The 17,071-nt window shown below is 43.6% G+C and overlaps 1 long non-coding RNA gene across 2 annotated transcripts in view; it reads right to left on the reverse strand.

The window, feature by feature from the left end:
* Window positions 1–15,497, reverse strand: part of LOC129210543 (uncharacterized) — a 159,724-nt gene extending 144,227 nt beyond the window's left edge. For both annotated transcript variants that reach the window (XR_008578574.1, XR_008578573.1), the window contains exon 1: window positions 15,237–15,497. This is a non-coding gene — a long non-coding RNA (uncharacterized LOC129210543). The remainder of the gene's footprint in view (window positions 1–15,236) is intronic.
* Window positions 15,498–17,071: the final 1,574 nt, after the last annotated feature.

Consider the following 17,071-nt stretch of genomic DNA (forward strand, 5'->3'; position numbering starts at 1 on the left):
TGCTGAGACGTGTGAGTAATAGTGGGAAAGAGAAATCAAGAGGCCTGGGGAAGCTGGAGACGCTTGTTAGCTGACACTGGCAGACAGGCAAAGGAAGCTAGGAGAGTTCTGAACAGGAAAGCACCAGAGGAGAAGGCATTCATGCCAGGAAGTTGATGGAAAAGGCCAAGCACTATAATTAGGCATAGAAGGATCATCTCTGGGAACACCTGCTCTAGATGGACACCCATCTCCCACACAACTTTATCTTGACTACTTAGGCTGCTCTCAATTCTGTGTGCACGCCATGAGCTCATGGAGGCCACTGAGGGGACAGTGCAAAATCAGCTTAAGCTGATCTAGATCCACAGCACCATGGAAAGGAGCAGTTCTGCTCTCTTGTCCACTGGAGCTGCAGTGTCATGATGTCCCATATGCCACTTTCCTCCTCATCCCTGTCCCAGTCACTTCCTTCCACCCATGCTCTATTCCCAGCTCCACCCCAGCAGTGCATCTGTGTAGGATACATTTCACAGGACTCCTCTTCAGAAAGTTAAGTAATTCTCAGATGAGGAAAGGCGTGGGTGGGAAACAGAATGTATCTTGGGGGAAGGCAGAAATGGGATGTGGACCAAAAAAACCCAAAAAGCAGAACTGAGGCAGAGAAAGAGTGGTTCCTGTGAAGTCCTAGGACAGCTAGTTAGCAAAGCTAGGAACTGAACTTAGTTTTGATCTAAATTTTCATCTGACTTGCAGCATCCACTTGTAATGTTTAGGCAATCTTTGCGTGTGGGAAAACATTGCTCCAAAGCTGATAAGGTTCCAGCCCAAATTCCTCAGCACAGAGCAAGGCAATGATGAGCCTGCCTTGCAAAAGTTCACTGGCTTCAAAATCCAATCAAGACTGCTTTGACTTTCCTAAAGCCATTCTGGAAAAGAGAGCATTTCAGCCTGCTTGGACACCTTACTGAACCTCAATCGCCTTTCACCTGTGCTAACACAAACCAGATGCCAATGCAGGGAAACGAACAGAGTTGTGCCTATTCAGACCAAGTGCAATTGAACACAGGTGCCCGGTACAGGGAGCCCACAGCACTTCTTCATTCTCATGTGTTCTGTGGCACAGAGGCACCCCACCTACACTTGTACTATATAGAGTAAAAGTCATGCCTTATCTGAGAGCCAACACAGAGCCTATGCATTACTGAAGTCCCATATAAGCCTAACATTTTAAATAAAACCTTATTTTTTAATAAATAAAACATCAGGACATAAAGTCTTATTTATTTAATAAATAACAACAGCATGGATTGAATTCAAACATCTGAGAGAAAAACAGTCTTTCATAAATGCTGAGCATTGCCCCAGTCATGCTACAAAGGCTGCAGATGGCATACTGTCAGCGTTGTCAGTGATTTTTTTACATAAACTAGGGCAGGGTAATCTTTGCATTCACAAAGGGAAATGCAGAAAACTTCAAAAAACAAGGAGAACCTTTTGAGCTTTTCTAACTCTAAATAAAAAAGGTGAAGAAGAAAAAGTGGGGTGAGCTGGCTGGGGAAGAGAAATACCAACACTCACTTCCTTTGTGGGTCTTCTTTAACCTGAAACTCAGTGAAAGCTGGTGCTAAGCCAAACCCACATCCTCCATTTGATCCACTCCTCTTGAAGAGAGGTTTGAGTAAGAGAACAGCATAAGTAATTGGGGAAAACACAGACGCAAACAGTCAAAGAGGAGGACTTGACTGCTCTTCCTCCCAAATCTCAAGATTAACTTAAAACCCATGGATTTTTGTAGAAAAAAAGAGCGCTCTATTTTTTCATATATTCTGATTTCTCAGTTTGCAGAGTATATAAGCATTTTCAACATTTTTCAACATTTTTCACTTTCAGTATTTTTCAAGTGCTTCAAACAGTATTTTTCAATAACTTCTCAACAATGCTGAGCCTAGAAATATGGGGTCTTTAAGTGAAGGCTGAGATTCTTGTTTAATCACTTGACAATGAGAGCTAGGATTAGTTTCACAAGACATCAAATACTATGAGACTAATGATAAATATATCAGACTTAGCAATGCATTACTGATTAAAGAAAAAGAAAAAGCAAACCCATAGGCATGTTGAAATAAGGCAGATTTCCTATAAAATCATGAGAGACCTTTCAACCTCTTCCAGTCCAGTATTCAGGATTTTATAATACAAGACAAACCTGGCATGGAGTCATGGCATCACTTAAGCAGAGAGATGCCAACATGGTTGAAGGGAACTAGTCTGTGGATGAAGCAGAAGACCTGGCAGAAGACCAGCTGGCTCTTAGGAAAACTTAGTTGGACTTGACCCTGGACTCAAAGCCATTGAATCCTTTACAGTTTTTAAACTTTATTTTAAGCCCATGTTTATTGCACCAGCAACATGTTACTGTACTGGCCTGCATCTTTAAGGCTACAGTACTGTTTGCAAGCAGAGAATATGAACATCACTGGTAGTGGCACTTTGTGCCAGAGTTGTTGGCGTGAACTGTAGGCAGGAGGAGTTCTGCTAATAACACATTATCAAACATAAAACATTGCTTGTGCCTAGATTTACTTTTCAAGACACAATAGCTACACAGGGGACTGCTATGTTATTCCTCACTATTTCAGGGTACTGGTATGTGTGTAGCTGATGCTCTGCATAGTAAGCTGGACCTATGCATCAAGTTCAGAAAAAGCAGCAGGGCTGCCCATGTGCTGAAAATGAAAGACATGCACAAGTGCCCGTGGGTCAGAGCCAGCAGGTTTGACTCTGTCTTTCTGAGGTCCATACCTGAACAGCATTGATTTCAGTCTCATCCAGCTTGTGAACTTTGGCCAAAATCAATGGAGTTCAGTCTTAAGCAAGAGTCAGTCATCTAAATACTTTTCAGGATCTTAGTTTAGCTGGTGCGTATCTACAAGGAAGACTGGAAAAACTGGACCTCGATTTAGAGGGAATCAAAGAGTGTGCCAAGATACGTGGGGACAGACAAGGCACTGTGTATTCTGTTCAAACTTTCTCAGACATAAACATCTAACTGACTTAATCTCATGAAGACCAGGACACACTCTGCCTTAGGTTATTTTTAAATCACTTAAGAAGAATAAAATGAAGTTTTGTTGTAGGAATAAATTCTAGATTTCCTACCCATATATCAACTTCACAATAGCCATTATCTCACGGACTTCAATTAGAGTTTGTGCTCCGTTACACCCCATATTTACAAGTCTGAGCTTAGCATTAAAGCCATGTCAACGGGCTGAATCCCAGTACATAGAAAAAGGCACAGCTACATTTTTGCAGGATGTGAACTTTACTTTCCATGCAGGATCAAATTCTTCATTGCCTGAACCAGACAAGTCACCACACTGCAGAACCTGGTCCTAAAAAGATCAGCCCAAATTGTGGAGAACACAGAAGATGACACAGGTGCACAAGAGATGGTTGTATCTGAGAGAAAACTGAGGGTAATGAGAAGAATTGAAGCGAAAATAGTGAAAGACATGAAGCCACCTGAAGAATATGTCATTATGTAATTTCTTAAAATAAATGCATGTTCCTCTATCTTAGGAGATGAGATGACTAGGATAATTTAATACAAGGAAAATTTCAGGAATTTGGGGAAAGCTTCCCAAATAACTTTGCAAAGAAAAAAGCCAGCACAGTATATTAAATACCATCCTTGAAAAGCAGAGGATTTGCCAAGTGAAGCAGAATCAACTGATGCTGATATAATTCTTTTAATCTGTGTTGGGAGCTCTTAACTCTTGACCAGAGAAAAGAGAGATGAGAACAGAAGAAATAAGCTGACAACAAAGTGTGAGTAGAAGGAGGAGGTGTGATCACAGATGAAGAAAGAGGCATGAAAAAAAAAACCCAAAGCAAATAAATTCTCAACAAACTAAAGAAAATGGGCCTTTGCACAACATGTGGCCCCAGACCTAGCTTTCCATAGCTGTGTGAGGCTGCATACAAGGTTTTGCTTCAGCTAACATAAACGTATTGCTCAAGCTACTTAAAAGTTTGAACTTACTTAAGACTCTGGCCTGGGTTCAGACCCATCTTAAAGTGAACAAGCTTTGACTTGGAAATTGAAATATTCATCAGAAAAGCATTGCCATAATTACACAAGTCATCCAAAATTAAGTGCTTTTTGTCTTCCACTGAAATCTAACAGATGCCATGGCTATGTCCAGGGGTGAATGTGATTCCACTTCACTGGTTTTCACCCAGACAAGCTCACGTTTTTTTACCTCCTCAACCCTTATTTCTGTTTTCATTTGGGAGGCAGGGAACATGGCCTTGTAAAGTATCTAAGATAGCCTTTTGTGGGTCTCACCTTGGTAGCCCTAAGCCAGGGTACTATAACCTGGGAGGCAAGCAACTAGCTTCTCCCCTGTCATTTTTGAGGTGAAGCTTCTCTTCCTCTAGTTTCACATGATTTCGCACTGAAGCGGTCTGTCCCTGTGCTTTCACTATCTCTCCTGTGTTCATGCTATTCTTACAGCTACTGAAAGATTTGAGGGCAGCAATCTTCTCTGCTTGCCTGGTCTATCAAGTCATATACAAACTAACTGCATGTAGCAACATAAAAATGATAAAAGACAACAGCTTAAAACAGTGTATCATAGTGTAATTTCAGATATACACCCTCACTGCCCAAACCCCTGGTTCAAAGCTCACTGATAACAGTAGAGGCCTCTTCACCAATTTCTATAAGGTTTGCATTATTCCTTGTGTAAGGAAACAGAGCCATCTCACATGGAGAAAACTCACGTCTTTCCCAGTCCTAAGCTGGCACCAGGCAGGGGAGCAGGTTTCAATAAGACGTGAAGCAGTACTTCTATAATAAATAAATAACCTCTGATCATGGAGACTATGCTCAGGCACATGGAAAATAAGGAGGTTACTGGTGACAGCCAACATGGCTTCACTAAGGGCAAATCGTGCCTGACAAACTCGGTGGCCTTCTATGATGCGGTTACAGTGTCAGTGGATAAGGGAAGGGCAACTGACATCATCTACCTGGACTTGTGCGAGGCATTTGACACTGTATCGCACAACATTCTTGTCTCTAAATTGGAGACACATGGATTCGATGGATGGACCACTCGGTGGATAAGGAATTGGCTGGATGGTCGCGCTCAAAGAGTTGTGATCAACGGCTCAATGTCCAAGTGGAGAATGGTGACGAGTGGCTTTCCTCAGGGGTCGGTACTGGGACCGGCACTGTTCAACATCTTTGTCGGCGACATGGACAGTGGGATTGAGCGCACCCTCAGCAAGTTTGCTGACGACACCAAGCTGTGTGGTGGGGTCGACATGCTGGAGGGAAGGGATGCCATCCAGAGGGACCTTGACAGGCTGGAGAGGTGGGCCTGTGCAAACCTCATGAAGTTCAACAAGGCAAAGTGCAAGGTCCTGCACAGGGGTTGGGGCAACCCCAAGCACAATTACAGGCTGGGCAAGGAATGGATTGAAAGCAGCCCTGAGGAGAAGGACTTGGGGGTATTGACTGATAAGAAGCTCAACATGAGCCGGGGGTGTGCGCTTGCAGCCCAGAAAGCCAACCGTGTCCTGGGCTGCATCAAAAGAGGTGTGACCAGCAGGTCGAGGGAGGTGATCCTGCCCCTCTACTCCACTCTTGTGAGACCCCACCTGGAGTACTGTGTCCAGCTCTGGGGGCCCCAGTACAGGAGAGACATCGAGCTGTTGGAGTGAGTCCAGAGGAGGGCCACGAAGCTGATCGGAGGGCTGGAGCACCTCTCCTGTGAGGACAGGCTGAGAGAGTTGGGGTTGTTCAGCCTGGAGAAGAGAAGGCTCCAGGGAGATCTAATTGCAGCCTTCCAGTACCTGAAGGGGCCTACAGGAAAGCTGATGAGGGACTGTTTATCAGGGAGTGTAGTGACAGGACAAGGGGTAACGGGTTTAAGCTGAAGGAGGGTTGATTGATTTAGATTAGATGTTAGAAAGAAATTCTTTACTGTGAGGGTGGTGAGGCACTGGAACAGGTTGCCCAGAGAGGCTGTGGATGCCCCATCCCTGGAAGTGTTTAAGGCCAGGTTGGGTGAGGCTTTGGGCAACGTGGTCTAGTGGAGGGTGTCCCTGCCCGCAGCAGGGTGGTTGGAACTAGATGGGCTTTAAGGTCCCTTCCAATCCAAACCATTCTATGCTTCTATGATATGATCTTACAAGGAAAGTTCCTTTCTTCCTTTATCTTGATTTTACCTACTCAGAGTAAATTTGGCACTGGTGGAAAATCTGAGGTGGCATGGAGAAACTCTTACCCACATAAACAGACAGAGCACTTTTCTGCCACGTATTTCTGACCTCCCCTGGACGGACGTCTTTGTGGTCTAGGAGAATAGCTGGGTGTCTGTGGCTTACTCACCAACAGGTCCACTGCTGAGGCAAGCAACAAAGGGCATAAGTAATGCTAGTTGCCGTTGCTTCTCTGCCAGAAACTGACTCATGACCATAAACTTAATTCAAGATCAGCAATCAAATAGTTATAAAATTGTAACAGGCTTTCACTTGTTACAGCTCACAGGCCGGACTGTAGCATCAGGAAGATATTTTTCCAAGGATTTCATTTGCTGAATGTGCTGCACTGGGTTGGAAAAAGCCCCCTACTCCATTTTCTTTAACTACAGTCCAGGGAGAGAACTAGATGAGACAAGATTGATGCAAACATTCTTCTCTACCACTTAGAAATGCTAAATCTGAACCTTTTTAGCAGTGCAATCTGCAGTCTGCTCTTTTGCTGGTTCTACATTACCTGCTTTCCAGATGTGTCTGTCTGACATCTGCCTTTGCTGCAGGTGGGAACTACAGCATACATGTCAGACTGCACTTAACATTGCAGCACAGCAAACATCGACTTCACAGGCCAATAATCTGAGCTATCATTTGCAGTTACTCTCTGCATTGTTTAACAAAGCAGACAGGAGAAAAAGGGCTTTGAGTAATGAAGTGCTGTTCAGCAGATACAGCAAATACATAGATCACCATGGCATTAATCTCAAACGGTGACTGAGAGCTCATCGGTGCTCTGCACCCACTTCATACAGATACAGCACATTCACAGGATTACTAGCAAGAAATATATGTCATGAGTTGAGGTCATTCTTTTCCTCTGTTAAACTGAATTTGTCACCTGTTCCCCTGGCTAGTACAAACGGGCCGGATTCCTCAGCAACAGTGGAATTTCTGCTTGGTGTGAGTTGAGCCCGTGGCCACACTGCTCACTCAAGGCCAAGGAATCTCACCACCACCGTCTCCATCCAACCTCTGTGCTCTGCCCAAACAGTGCTGCATGCCACGAGCTGCTGAACAACATAACTAGTTTGTCCTGGCTCCTGTCAAGCCCTCTGAGATGCCCATTTCACCCGCCTTCCCCGCACACCATAGTAACAATTGTAATGACTAAACAACAAAAAATCATTTACATCATAGTGAAATCACTGACACTATATGGAATTTCAGATATTTAAACACAATCCAGTGCGACCTCCACGTGTTGTTGAAAAACAACCTTAACACATTAGGAACCACTATTCTGGTGCCTTTGAACAAACCTTTCTCTTAATACCACAAATTCTTCTCTAAACTGACATTTGGGTTGACTCCGCTTTTATTATACCTTCTTACACTAGCAGCCGTCTACGCCCAATGGTCGGCTTAATAGGTTGGCAGAGATTTTTCAGATTTAGCTGAATCTATTCAGGGATGGAAAGTAGAGTAGAATAGAATAGAGCTTTTTGTTTGACCACCCTCTCGGTGAAGAAATGCTTCTTAATTTCCAACCTAAACCTCCCCTGGCACAGCTTTGAACCATTCCTACACATCCTGTCAGAGGATCCCAGGGAGAAGAGCTCAGCACCTCCCTCTCCACTTCCCCTCCTCAAGAAGCTGTAGAGTGCCATGAGGTCACCCCTCGGCCTCCTTTTCTCCAAACTAGACAAACCCAAAGTCCTCAGTCACTCCTCACAGGACACGCCTTCAGCACTTTCACTGGCTTTGTTGCCCTCTTCTGGATGCATTCAAGGACCTTCACATCGTTCTTAAGTTGTGGGGCCCAGAACTGCACAAAGTACTCAAGATGAGGCCACACCAATGCTAAACACAGCAGGATAATCACCTCTTTTGACCAGCTGGTTATGCTTTAATGCACCCCAGGTTGCAGTTTACCCTCTTGGCTGCCAGGGCACACTGCTGACTCATACCGAGCCTGCTGTCAACCAGCACCCCCACTACATCCACTGCCTCCCTCCATCCACTGGGTGGGTGACCTTATCATACAAGGATATCAAATTAGTTAAAGAGTGTATGTGTGCACTTGTTTTCCATTTGTTGTGCCTGTTGATCTCATTACTTGAGTTAGATTTAAACAAGTCTGGTTCTGCAAAGTCAGATACATTCACTTGTATCACAACACTCAAATTCTATATACATATTCAATAAAGTTAATAACATATTTCCATAATGTGCTGTATGAATACCTGCAAAGATAATGAGCTGTTGTTACATCTTTGTGAGCTGAAAGTTTACAGCAGCAATGAATTAACTCTTTTGATCAAGCAAAAAAAAAGAAAGAGCAAGTGACTAATATATATTATTCCCCTGCCTGCTCTATTAAAAAGTTGACTCAGCCTTCAGTCTGCTGCTTGGAGGACCATGCCAAATAAGCAAAGAGGATAATCATGCAGCGTGTGATGAGCAGAACTAAAGAAAATCAAGATATAAATGCTTTCAGAGCCAAACACACTGAGTGAAAAGGATGGGCCATGGAAGACATACTTCAATTCCCATGCTGGTTATGAATTTTCCTTTGTCTCCGTTTGTCACCAAGGGTCTTAGACACAGCAGAAAGCAGACTGCAGTGTGGTGCTGACACACTGGAGCATCTTGAAATGAACTTGCTAGAGCAGTCTAATTCCAGTTGGTCAGAGCTTGGCATTAAGTATTTTATCATGCTTCTCCTGTTGAGTTAATTAAAAACTATAAAAAATGGCTAGTGCTTCAGAAATAGCTGTCATTCGACAACAAACTACTTTCTACTATTGGGTCTTCCCTTCTGCTGAGCCCTAGATCTTCCTGATACAAAGACTAATGCTGTTTGACACATTTCTAGAGGACGAAGGTAAATTAGCTTACCGTGGCCCATTCTGTCATGATGAGATGTATTTCTGTATCCCAGGTAGTTTGCTTAGCATTTGCTTGGGTGTTGCTAGGTGGTACTCCCTGCAGTGTACAACGCAGTCAGTCCCGCAGTGTTCTTTACTCCTCACCTATAATGAGATCCTGTACTTTTCTCATTTCTGATGGACAATGAAAAAACCTCTGTTAGAAATTGAGATTGATAGGGGATGGGAAAGGATAAGAAGGTGACATCTGCCTCATTACAAGCATCAGCTTGGCAAAATGGACGTGGTCCCTCATACCCCATGCCAAGCTCAGCCATAGATTTGAATGCCAGAGCCAGGCATATGCCTAAAACAGCATAAACTCTGACAGGGAGAAGGAGAGAAGAAATATATACCCTAAAGTGATGTTGTTGTTGACAGTAGGAAGAAAGCTAATGCTTTCTTTAAATGTTACACTGATGAAGTGTGAAAACTCCAATTAAAAACAAATTAAGAAGGAATATTCATTTTGAGACTTTGCTAGTGAAGCAGTCAATTGTCTGAAAACTTAAAAACTGAAGATGCTTGTGTGAGTACAGGATACTAAGCCTGAAGATAATTCCAGCAAAAAATAATTACAACTGCCTGTTTCCTAGGGGGTTTTCAGGTTGAAAGTGCAGAAATACCTGTATCAGCTTCCAGGCTTCACCTGGGCAAAGACGTTTAACTGATTCCTGCTAAGTCCTTCAATTCAGGGAACAAATCCATTATTCTGTTTAGAGGAACATCCTCCAACAAACTGTTCAAGCTGCAATTTGTGTCTTGAATGCTGTGCATGGCAAAAAGATGTCCGAGTCATGCCAGAGACTGTTTCACAGTGAAAAGAAAGAGGGGAAAGAATGGATGTAAGAAAGAAACCTCCATAAAAGAAGGGAGTCCTGGGAAATAAGCATCCACAGCAGCACCGAGATGTGATTAGTCCCATGAAAAAACCCTCTTAAAAGTCACTGTGAACGGTTCCACTGTGAATAGTCTCCATGGTAAGAGTGCCTATCGGTTAAGGTGCTAGCCAGGGACTTGAGAGGCTCAAGTCCACTTCCCCTGCTTGGCCATCCACTCTCCATGTGGGCAGAGTAGGTCTCTTGGGTTATGCTCCCATGCCACGTTGCAGAACAAGGCTAGAGATCACTCTGTGAGCTTTGAGCTGGATGGTACTTCTAAAACTCTCACACAGAGATGCTAATACACATTTTCAAAGCATTACTTTCATTGTGCCCAGGCTGCCAATTAATCCAAGCACATACTTCAGCTAACATGGCTTGCCTGATTCAAGGATAGTTCAGCTAACACTAAGACTGCTTTGTTTCATATGTAACTTAGAGACATGAAATGTGCCCTGTGTCTCTTTCCATCTCATCTTTCTTTCTGTAAATCAGGGATAGCAATCATCACTGGCATCATGAAAAACAAAAAAAGCAATGACTACACTAAGGCTTTAAGATACTGCGATGAAAAACCAGGGAAATCTCTCTAAATACAACAGATCAGATGAACCAGTGTGATAGTGCTGGCTCCCCACTCTTGACATTTTGTCCTTGTCTGGCATACCGCTGCCAAGAGAATCGTGCCCAGCTCCTCAGGGCTCCGCTGCCCTGCGGGTCCCTCCAGAGCTAACACAGCAGCATGGCAGCTTCCCAGTCAGCACAGTCATCACAATGCACCAAACAGCACAAAGCTCCCCATTTAGGTGACCATTTCTAACCCGTCAAATATGGCTACTTCTTCTGGGAGTGGCAGTATGTAACAACTCACATGGCCACAACCAACACCCTACCTACTTTGCCTTTTGCTGCTAGGCCAGCTACCACATGCAGATGGTGTCAATAAGCCAGTCGTGAATTGGACTTGGCTGTCTTCAGGAATCACTTGCTGTGGAGTTAAGGTGCACCAGTGGTCTAGGCAAGTGCCATCTTTTTCAGCCATGCCAGTTACCTGTTTTCTGGGCTATGGTCTTTCAGGACAGAGCTGTGGAACTACTCTGCTGCCCCTAAGTTACTAGGGCTGCAATTCTGAGCCATGGGATACCAACTGTTAAAGTGCTGCAGGCAACACACATGGTACAAAGGACAACTTTCCCAACCATCACCACACCCCTCTACTGCAGCAAGGAGGGAAAAAGTTCTTAAAGGATCAAAGTGAGACTTGGATTAAAATGCTTTTCAGACACTGATCTAAGGACCTGTCAGGCATATTCCCCCGATCAGATCTACCAGTTTTATATTAGAATATAAGACGTATACTTTGTATTTAGGAAGAGTGCAAGCTGTGATCCGCTTGTATTGCTGTGTTCTTACCAACCTAAGTAATTTCATGTACTTCATTTTACACTTTTCACATGGTGTAAGAATAGATTTCTGTTGCTCAAAAACACCATAATAAATCACGCTATTTTCCTTTGTTGTTCTGTTCTGTCTTACCTCGCACCTCTCATTCCAGGGAGTAAGAGTGGCTGAAAATGGAACATGCATGCTTTAAACAGTCAACGACATACTGTTTTTACTCAGAAGACGAAAACCAAGTCCCTCCATCAGGGAAAAGATGCTATGGTATGCAGTTGCTTAATTACAGTTTCTTACAGTGCTGATTTGGTCAGATGAAAAACTTTCTTACACACTCATCTACAGTCCCTCAAACTATGTGGCTCTTCCTATAAAGCACAAAAGGTCTCCCAGGTGGGGAAGGCTATAAGGAAGTACAGAACTTCACATGCGTGTGAGTGTACATGGTTTTGCCCCGTTCAACACAGGGAGACTTCCATGGTTATGACACTGGGCGAGGTTAATCACCCCTTAACCTCCTCCAAGACCTAGGACTGTTTTGCCTATTGCCTCTACTAATCCCAAGTAAGTAACTTCTTTTGCAAGCCCACAACAGCATATACAGTTACCATTCACTGAGCCCCCAAAGAAGGAGAAAGTAACTTGATCAACTCACATTTTCAACTGTAAAATGCAATTTGCTTTAACAAATATTAAGTTTTTCATGCAGAGGAGAGGGGCTTCAGCAAAACAAGCAACACAGGCCAGAAGACGTCCTGGTTTTCAGCTGAGATAGAGTTAATTTTCATAAGAAGCTGGGAGGGGACGCAGCCAGGACAGTTGACCCAAACCAGCCAAAGGGATATTCCATACCATATGATGTCGTGCTCAGTATATAAGGGGGGGAGCTGGCGAGGGAGGGAGGAATCACTGCTTGGGGACGGGCTGGGCATCTGGGTCCTAGGCAGCAAGCAAATTGTGTTGTGTTTCACCTGCTTCATATATCTTTTATATGTATTGTTATTTTCCTCTTCCTTTGCTGTCCTGTTAAACTGTCCTTATCCCAACCCACGAGTTCTACCTTTTTCTTCTGATTCTCCTCCCCATCCCACCAAGGGGAGAGGAGTGAGCAAGTCGCCACGTGGTGCCCAGCTGCCAGCTGAGGCTAAACCACGACAGAACACAAGGCAGACTAATAGTTTCCAGTGAGTAGAAAATGTGAAGACAAATTCTTACTCTAAATCAGGCAGTGGAGGGACCTTAAGTTGGTTCACCTACACCCTAGGTAAGCTTAACCACTACTGTTTGTGCACAACCTGAACCAGACTGCTAGCCCTGGAAATGTCTACAAAATTGAGTCCTGCAGGTGAAAGATGCCCAAGAACCCTGTCGGGTTTTCAGGTCGGAGCCAAGTGAAAATGAGCAGCTGAGTTTGTGTCCAGCAGCATAAATTAGTCAGGATTTTCCTGGAAGATTCATACACATACAGAAATTAGGTATGTCTGACTGAAACAGCTGCTGGGTGGGGTTTGAAAGGGAGTGCCAAGGCACCTAACTGAGTGCTTATGCTTCTTTGTAGAACTGGCTCTTTAAAAACATAGTGCAATTGTATGTGCATCTCCTGTGGTCGCACGTACAGAGACCAGACTCTGGGCTCCAAGCTCTTGGCACTGTTCATTTAAGAATCTCACTCTGGAAAGTCCCAAGCCAGGCACTGAAGGTCAACGCTAGATGTAACTTGAAGATGTTGACATAAAGCTGCTTGATACAGTAGCCAAGAAAATGTGAACTCTTTTTATAGCTCCATGTTCTCAAAAATTGCCTCTATAGATACCTAGTGACATACAGGCATAGTCACTGTTGTAGTTAGCACAGCTTTTCACAGAGCTTAAAGAAACTTTGACTGTGGAGTAGTGTGAACTAAGACCCACCTGCTGGAACTAGCGTTGGCTAGTGGATTAAGGTAAATGCTCACAAACCAAGTCAAAATGCTTCACAGCTAATGACTTGATATTAAATCATATTCTTCTATGGAGGAGGTTGTTATGTTTTTGTAATGGAAGGTTTTTCCACTTTTAAACCACAGAGTGGTTAAAAGGGGTAACTCGATAACGATAATAATAAAGGCATGAGAACATGGTAAAGGCACTGCATTTTTATAAGGCCAAACTATAAAGATATTTATAACAGTCAGTACCCTTATAACCTCCAAACCATAACCTACAAACAACCACGAAATGAATATGCTTAGGCGACTGCTGGGCTTAATCCAGTGCAAGCTGAAATCAATGGAAGGACGTCAGGGACACTGGACTGTGTCCAGAAGTGAGCAAATGAAAAGCACAGCACAGAGAGTGGTGATCCAGGCAGCCTTCATACAGTAGGCTAAGCACATCAGACACTGGCAGACCTTGCACAGGAATTCTCAACGGAAAATCCTTGGTAAGGCAGAAATTGCCTCATTTTTGAGCTATTATGGGCATATTTTTCCACACCAAAGCGAAGGTCCAAAAGCCATAACTAAGGCTTAGTGGGTTTACTGTGAGTCAGGTTTAGTATACCATCATTCCCTTCTTTGAAAATCCTGTTAAATTGTTTCTACTCTCTCACCACTGTGTTTCCAGTAACATGGTGTAGCACACACTAAAGGAAGCAAAAAAATCTTCTGAGATTTCTGTACTTCCATGGACGTTTTCAGTAAGTGTTATATAAAGAAGATCCAACTATAGATCTCCTAAAGAGGTCCAAAAGACTTTTGTCTCTCTCCGTCTGCCTTGGTCCTGTGTGGCCTCCAGGAGTACTGCCTGCTTGTGACTAGCTGGGACAAAGTCCTCCTACACATCTACTTGCTTCTGATACTCTCCTCCTGACTCTCTCCTAGATAATAAAGAGTATTTCAGCTGACAAACCAACTCCCCAGAAATTCAGCAGGCTTTAGATCAGTGTCCACGTGGGAACAGAATACAAAGCTGTGTTAACTGAAGGGAGTTGCTATGATTCTGATGTACACATGTACAGAGCGTAAGATGAGCTCTTGCTTGACTTAGGAAGGCAGTGTGAGGATGCACTCAAAGACACACATACACACAGAGTAAGTCCTCCTGCTCACTGTGACTCAGCATCAGAGCACTGCTGCTTCTTTTGTTCTTTACCTTCCCCTAATATAAAAATAACACCCAGATAGACAAGACATGAGATACTCATTGCACAGGGAAAACCCAAGCAACATGAAGATCCATTAAAGGATGCTGATTTAATGGACACATGAATGATAAATACTACATGCACAGAGGGAGCAGCCCAGCAGAGTGGCAAAGTGCTGTGCAGATATAAGACAATTTGGTCACCAACTAGGAAATGTGGCAAATACACTAGCTGCAAGAGTTACATGCCTTCTGAGATCAGTTTAACCTAAGCTATTAATTCTCTATTCTTTCCCTTTAACCTGACTAATAATGCTAATAAAATATTTACAATATACCATAAAATATGTACAATGCTGCCTTTAACTGTATGCTTGCCAGAGAAAGCACATGTAAAAAAAAAAAATCAAGCAACTTATGAAACTTGGCTAAAAAATATTCAGTTGGCATCAAGCAATGCCTCTCCATACACATACATATTTACCTCAAGAAAGTGTAACTGGATATTAAATATTCTTATTGATGATAACTACAGTAGAGCCCTGGTAAACCTGGAGAAAAGTCTTTACTTTTTAAAGATCAGGTTGAGTTTTCTAGGTATAACAGTATGCTGCACTCAAGTGGAGAGGAAGCTGCAAAAGATGTAAAACACGTACTAGAATCCATGGTGTGTCCCAGCTGAGTAAATTGATGGTCTTGAACAATTAAGAGGTGCCCATTATAAACGTTCTTTTGTGATGATGGGAAGTAGATGCAGGAGGTCTTCTTTTGCACAAATTCATTGGGGGAGAAAAACTGGTGATTATCAGCTGCTGTGCACACTCATCAGGGACTAAGTGCAGTCAGGGGCACCTTTCCCCTGTCTGCAGCCAGTGCTTAACTGGCTCCCAGGTAAGGAGAAGTTTGTGGCAGAGACAATAAAGACACTCGGCTCCTCCTTCAGGAAGCACCAAATGAACACAGCCTCTTTTATAATGCATCGCTCATAGATGAGAAACCAAGACACTGTAACTCGATCAGGGACCAATTAATGATTTGCACGCAGACCTCAGTTCCTGGCGCCAAGCCACATGCGGTGGAGTAAACCATCCCCTCTACTCCTCAGAGCACAAGTATCTCTGGCACCTAGTCGAGGTGGCACAGGAGTGAACTAACGAATGAGAGAGTGGAGGCAGGGGAAACATTTTAGTCTTCACCTGAAGCACGCCAGAAAGTGCCCTCACTGAGGCACTTCCTCTTGAAGCTCTGAGCAGGCTCCAAGCCTTGATTCCCTGGCTTCAGCTTCACATGTTTTCTTCATCAGAATTAGCCTGACAACGCAGGGAAAAATGGCAAAGGGATTTGTTTACACTGTACTTAGGCTCCCTGCTCACCTGTTACACGATTAGATGGTTACATAAATGGCCCAAGATGTCACATTCCTTACCCGGGCACTGACCCTTGAAATAATCCAGGCAACGTGACTCTGAGTAGCTGGAGGGTCTATTTGTGAGAGGATTTGCTGAGTGGGGCTGCAGCATAGAGTGTTCTTTCCATTTTTATGGGTGTGTTCATCAGTGGATCATCATTTGCAGACAGAGAAATTCAGACAGAGAAATTCAGACAGCACTGATGGAGAGTTTCCATGATCCATTCCAAAACTGGCTGCACATCAATGGGATCTCAGCAACGTTTCCCTCACCTTCCTTTTTTCTGAGGACCAGCATAAAGGACAATCAATCACAAGTTCACCAGCTTGCTTCCTTGTTTAAAAACAAGTAGATGATGACCTTGCAAGTTTTTTCTCTCCCACCCCTCCTTCCACACTGATTATCTGATCCAGAGCCCACAGAAATGTGTGAAAACTTTAACACAGACTTCAAAGGACTGTATAATCAGCCCTTTTTCATCTATCCCTTTCAAACATGCCCAGTATTTTATGCAGCACATTGAATTCAATATATCTGGTGCCATTCCCCTGCAGACCTCAGAGCTTTTCCCAGTCATTAACAGTTCATGATAACAGAAGCAAATATTATTCTATAGCTGATTCTACGGCTCCTGAAAATGAGTCTAAGTGAGGGGAAAGGATTTATCCAGGATCACATTGAATTAGTGCCACAACTGCGACAGGAATCCTGCTCGCTCTCCCCTAAGGCACGTTTCCTCTGTTTGCACACTGGATTTATTTCAAAGAGACTGTGAAGGCAACACACAGTGAACACCATCCCCGTTTCTCCTGGCATATCCCTGAAGGTGGTTCTCACATGTTGCTCTCTAACATAGTATCAGAGCATGTTGTCTAATTTTCAGAAAAAGCAAAGCACCCAGGCAAGCCTGATGGCAATGCCAGCAGCCCATCAGCTGATCCCTGAAGAGGCAGTTGCCTCCCAGCTACAGGTCTTTCAACCATAACTGTCCATCAGTTCCCACAGAAAAAAAGGACATGTATAATAATAGCTGTGAACAGAGTGTAGAGCTGCACTGGTACTGTATTCGCACAACCAGGAAC

The sequence above is a fragment of the Grus americana genome, chromosome 1 (assembly GCF_028858705.1).
Source record: "Grus americana isolate bGruAme1 chromosome 1, bGruAme1.mat, whole genome shotgun sequence".
NCBI classification, from domain to species: Eukaryota; Metazoa; Chordata; class Aves; order Gruiformes; family Gruidae; genus Grus; species Grus americana.